Genomic DNA, 6,000 nt, shown 5'->3' on the forward strand with positions numbered 1-6,000 from the left:
AGTCTGGCTCCCCCTGCTTCAATGAGGGAAAGCAGCTGCAATAGCAACAACCTAACCTGTTTTATTTGCTGGCAAGAGGCAGTGTGTCAGACAGCGTGCTGGCTGTGTAGCCTTCATGCTTTTTAAAAAGTCTTATTTGTCTTTGTACGCCCCCATTAACAAAGACATCCACACCCTTTCTTTCAAGTAGTATTTTTGCCTTGTCTAAGGGGTGCTGGCAGCTACTACCACGAGCTTTACACACTCTTTTGTTCCTAACAAAGCAAGCTTCACTTCCATCTTTCCCCATCCTCAGAGAGCAGAGATTGCAAAACCTGGAGCTGTCAAGCCCCTGAGGTGCAGGCAATCACAGCCCACAATGTCCCAGGCACGCGGGCCACACCAGCTCTCCCCAGTGCACACCTTTGGGAAGAGTCCATCGTGCTGGTGGAGGCATTGCAACCTGCTCTCTTTGGTTTAAAACCTACCACAGAAAGCACTACACCATCACTAAAAGCGTAGAGTTAGCACGATACAGTTAAGAACAGGCAGAACTATTGCAGCAGCAACATTTTAGCCCACAACTGCCTGTTTCAGGATTTCTCACACCAAAGCTCAGGTGGCTGGTACCACCAGAGGAGGGACCTGCACAGGATGTCTGGTCCGAGCCCATTCTTAGCTCGTAGCCATCTACCGTGCCATGCTGCAAGTGGTACAAGTTCATGCCTGTGGAGGGGAAACGAAGGGAAGTAAAAAAGATTCTCCTTTACTAAATGCCGCATCTCTAATAGCATGGAGACCTATGCTCAGATTCCAGAGGTTTCCTGTCTCTGGCAGGCAGAGTTTCTGTGGGGGGAAAGGGAACAGCATCCCCCTTTGCCCTGTTGGCACGGCTTGGTGCCCCACATCCTCCATAGCCCGTGATGGGGGGGAGCCAGCTACACGGTTCCTCCATCTCACCTTGACAGATGGATCTGATCTTAGCTGCATCACAGGCTGCCTGAAAATGAGTGGCACACGGGTGTTTTGAGATTCAGCTCGGCCCTCTAGGGTGACACTTAATATTTTGACATGAGAGAGTGGCACTGGTGATCTCTGAGGAGCCACGCTCTATGCCCCAGGATAAGAGGCGTGCATTGTCTGAAGGCTAGCAGCAACAGAGAGGGTAGCAAAGCATGCACTGGCTGAGAAATTGCATGTGCATCCCACATATGCTCCTTGACACCCTGACACTCTTAGTTCTTATGCCACTGCCTGAACAGATGCCTGACTTTTCCTTCAGTCCAGGTCAGGAAGGAACGTGCCCACCGCATTCAGCACAGCTATACTGAAAAGCTGTCTAGCACAGGCACAGCCTAGGTAAGGATAAGACTGCTTTTCCTAAGACAGTTTTGCCCATATTTCCGAAGCAGACATCCCAAGACCCCCATGCCAGACCAGCTGCAGCTACGCCGGGGTGCTCAGCAATACAGAAGCATGTCCCTGACATCTCAGAGCAGCGCATCAGCCCAGCTGCACACCTGCCTGAAGTAACCGTGGGGAGGGGGCTGCGTGGGAATCGGAGACTGTATTCGCTCACGGGAGCTATTTTGGAAGAAACGTACAGCGCTGAATGTCATCTTTTCATCACTGTCAAATTATCATTGAATTCAACAGGATGATGCCGGCACACGCACAGATAATCACACTGCCATTGCACATGTGCAAGTTTGTGCACACACACACACCCACCCCCCTCTGCCTAAGTCCTGCCCAGGATGCACGTTCTCATCTGCTCCGATGCTCACCTCCATTCAGCCCAAGGTGTCCTAGAGGTCAAGGAAAGCAGGCTGCAAGCTATGGCTGTCAGCCTGCCAGCCTTCCTAAATCTCAAATGGCTTTAGCTTGACAAATAAAAGGGTAGCTGCGCTGCGAGGAGGTGTAACAAATAGGCCCCTTCTGCTGGAGACAGGTCTCCTCTGCCCTCCTACTCCACTGCAGCTCCCTCCAACGTTGCCCCACACCAACCCCTGCCCTGGCGGCCACGCACACCTCGCAAGGTGGCCAGGGCTATGAAGGTGCTGCGTGTTTCACCACCACACCAGCCAGCTGCTAGCAGGCAGAATGGGCAACGTCTGAAACCCATCTCCGTTCCTTCAGAGAGAGCACTGCTTCAAAGATTTCCCAGCCAGCCACTAATCTTAACAAAAACAAGTGGGAAATTAATGATCTTCAAGACTGCCAACCATTGGTGCAATCTGGTTGAAACTGGAAAAACGCAAAGGGCAGGAGACAGAGAGCACTCGTTTCCTGGGGAAACTAAGTTAGAATAAAATAAAATAAAACCAGATGAGAACTGTGGTGCGTTTGATTAGTGGTGTTTCCACATTCTGTTCCGTGTCTTGCTCAATCAGGCGAGCTGCCCAGCACACACTGCAGTTAAGCTCTGTAACTGCCCAGCTTTTGTGCCTCCGGAGCAGGAAGGGGCAAATCACAAACTCATTTACATCTGCAGGTGACTCTGAAGGGGCAATTCCTTCAGCAGGAAGACAGGGAGGACAAAGTCATTTGCATCTGAAAGGGATGAAATGCCTCCTCAGGGCTGAAGGACTATTACACAGCTCCTAACTGTGGAAGCTGCTGAGGCTCCTCTCTCCTTCAGAAGCCCCAGCCCTGGAGGTGATCTCATCCCAGAGATTTCAGCATCTCTCTCCTCACCATCCCCGGCCTCGCTTGGCCACCTGCACCCAGAGGGTGCTTTTGGGGCAGGGGTCCACTCTGCTACGGTCAGACCACCAGATGCTGAACCATTAGCCTGCATTGATCAGGGCTTGGGAGAGTTTCCTCTACCCCCCCTCGGTTTGACGGACCAAGCTACAGAGCTACATTGGTTCCAAGGGCTCCTCTGCTCCTCTCCCAGAGCCCAGCACAGCAGCAGAAAACCTATTTGTGTAGCAAACAGCATCAGCAAAGCAGCACGCAACTCTGGACAGACTCAGAAACAGCTGTGGAATTTCTCTGGAAGAGCAAAGGGGAGGAAAGTCCAGCCTCCCATCCCACTTCCAGCCCACCCATCCACCGGATAGAGGCGAAACATAAGAACAGGAGAGAATTTAAGGCATGCCAGGATCCCAGGCTCTGGGAATTAGTTTCCCACATTGTCCACAAAAAGAGAGCACTCGCGCCCAAAATCTACTGCCTTGAACTCAGCTTGCACACCATTTACTCAGCTGAATAACCACGCTCAAGCCAGTGGAATTACTTGCCTGAATAACTGCTACTTGATGTACGGAAGGCCTGCAGAACTGGCTGACAAATAAATACAGGTAAGCAGAAGGCAATGTAAGGCCACCCTTTCGATGCCCTAGGCAAGGTCCCAAAGTCAACGGCCATGTGGTCAAAACTACAAATAACCGGGTCTTTGGTAGAGTCCTGCCAGCTGATCAGAGCATCATCAAGATCACATGCATCCCTCTAGACCTGTATCCTCTCCAGGCACCACTGGGGTCACAGGCTGAAAAAATATTTCACTGACTTGGAAAACTAAATTCTCCCCAAAACGATGGCTTGAGCATTTAAGAGTACAAGCTTCATTAGCTTCCAGCAAGTCTTCAGGTCCCAAGCGCAAACTAATCTTCCATAAAACTCCAGCAGAGAAGCACCACTGCTCCTACCCTGTCGGCGTTGGTCCTAAGTAAGGTGAGCTCTTTGGTACCCAATCCAAGTACGATACGGCATTTGTTCTCTGCACCGTGCCAGTAAAAAAGGTGTGTAGTTCCCACCCTCAAAAGCTTACAAGAGGTAGCCCTGAGCTTAAAACCTTTGCATGCAAGCTTGTTTGTGAGTACCCCACTTTAATTTCTCTGGGACAACACACACAACTGAAGTTAAAACTACACTGAAGCCTCTGTGAGACTATAGCTGACAGAGCTCCTGCTCCAGTTCATCAAGGGGTCAAGGTGAGAACCCTGAACTGGAGCCAGGAACAGGTATGACAATAACATACCCAGGGATTTTGGCAAAGCTGGAGGCCAAAGTGAGTCACTTGGGGAAGGGTGACCAGCGCCCAGAAACATCTACCTGCCCATTCCCTGAGCACTCTGCTGAGCCATAGCCTATCTTCCGATGAGCGGCTCGTTCCAAGTTATTGCATTTGCATGTATAATTTAAACACACTATATTAAGGCCGAAATAATATTTACTGTCCTGCTGGCATTTATAATCTGGATATTCCACAGCAATGTCCAGTGCTCTCAAAGAGACTCCATAACACGGTATAAAACTTCCACCAGGTGTGACCCAAACACCTTTCCTCCCCCCAAGACAAGCAGCAGAAAACGAACGCCTTTTTCATTTGTCTTCACATACCTGGCAAGCCGTCCAAACCCTCTGACAGACCGTGCAGGTTTGAACCAGAGGTTTGGGGCTTTTTAACTCTACTGCCAAGAAAGGCGTGTGAGTGGTGGGAATTTTCCACGGAGCCCCCCATCCCGACAGCCAGGGGCACAAGGCTGTCCCAGCTCCCCAGCCCTCGGACAGCGCTGCTTTCATCTTTCGCCTTTCGTGCAATTAACAAGAAACTGAAAACCAGTCACGCACCGTTACATAGCCAAGAATAGCCTTTCCAGCAGAAGGCTTTTTTTTTTTCCCTAAATTGCTATTATTATCATCCCATGAGCTCTGCATTAGTTCAGACTCCGCGGGCACTTCAGAAAGGCCTGTGACCCCGGCCCGAGACCAGAAAGGCTAAGAACAAGACCGTCACATACATCAGAAGTTGGAGGGTTACAAATATTTTCCAACGGCCTCAATCAGACTCAAAACCTAAGAAAATCTGTATCAGAAGAAAACAATCCTGAAACGTACTATTAGGAAAAAAAAAAAAAGAAAAAAAAAAAAAATTGTGACCCCGGCCCGAGACCAGAAAGGCTAAGAACAAGACCGTCACATACATCAGAAGTTGGAGGGTTACAAATATTTTCCAACGGCCTCAATCAGACTCAAAACCTAAGAAAATCTGTATCAGAAGAAAACAATCCTGAAACGTACTATTAGGAAAAAAAAAAAAAGAAAAAAAAATAAAACCAAAACCAAATCATACACCATATCGGTGAGAAGGAGGAAAAGAGTTTCAACAAGGAAACAAGAACAGAAAAATTACTATATTTATAGTTCAATTAATGGGACCTTATCAAAAGCCTGTTTGCTTTCTCTTTTCTTTTTTTTTTTTTTAGATACCTATTACACAAACACACACCCTCGCTGCCTCCCCAGCTAACAGCCTGGCGCACACATCCTAAGCGTATCCACATTTCAGAGGAGGCAGAGAGCTGCTTCCCAAGAAACCCCTCCACCGGCCGGCGTGTCGGAGCGGAGCGCTGGGGTGATGGATGTCGGCAGGGTTCCTAAATCACATTTGAGCAGCTCGACCTCGGGCGGGAGGCAGCATCTAACGCCGTAACAAACTCTGCAGAGAGGAGACCCTACCTTGCGGAGGGGGGGTGTGTTTGTATCACGCCTCTCCTCTTGTCGGATTAAAAAAAAAAAAAGAAATTAAAGCCGTTTTCCAAAAACCCGGCGAGATGCCTAGCACCGAATGACAGCACCCGAGTCACCGCGTATCTTCTCCGCGAACTACCCGCGGGAGGGAAGGGAAATCAGCAAACAAAAAAAATAATAAAAATAAAAACCAACACCAAACCTCCAACAGAAACAAAGGACACCCCCCCACCACCCCCTACAAAAAACCAAACCCTGCTGTAAGTTATCCGGATTTACTTGCTGAGGAAGCCCACGGATAACCCTCCTCCGCTCCAGCCCGCGCCGATGCGATGCAGGCGCGACCCCGCCGGGTTTCAAAGTACCCTCCGCGCCCCGCCGCCCTCCCGCCGCGCAGCACCGCGCACCCTCCGCCGCATCCCCGCACCTCGCCCTCCCCGCGGGGGGGCAACCGTCGCCGCCGGGGGGCTGCCGGAGCCGGGCGGCGGAGCCCAGCTGTGCCCGCAGCCAGCCCTGCGCGGCGGGGCCGGGCGGAGCAGCCGG

General features: G+C 50.6%; 1 protein-coding gene across 3 annotated transcripts in view; it reads right to left on the reverse strand.

Annotated features, from left to right (window-relative positions):
* The window catches only part of RNF152 (ring finger protein 152), a 44,403-nt gene that overhangs the window by 37,643 nt on the left and 760 nt on the right, over positions 1-6,000 (reverse strand). The window contains exon 1 of one of the 3 annotated variants that reach the window (XM_014940814.1): positions 5,885-5,987. The exons of 1 other annotated variant lie outside the window; for it this stretch is intronic. The gene's annotated coding sequence lies outside the window, so the exon portion shown is untranslated. Of the gene's footprint in view, positions 1-5,445; positions 5,477-5,884; positions 5,988-6,000 lie in introns of those variants that run through there. One more of the 3 variants, XM_014940815.1, reaches the window with a different exon arrangement.

This window comes from Calidris pugnax, unplaced genomic scaffold, assembly GCF_001431845.1.
Source record: "Calidris pugnax isolate Ruff unplaced genomic scaffold, ASM143184v1 scaffold8, whole genome shotgun sequence".
Classification (NCBI taxonomy): domain Eukaryota; kingdom Metazoa; phylum Chordata; class Aves; order Charadriiformes; family Scolopacidae; genus Calidris; species Calidris pugnax.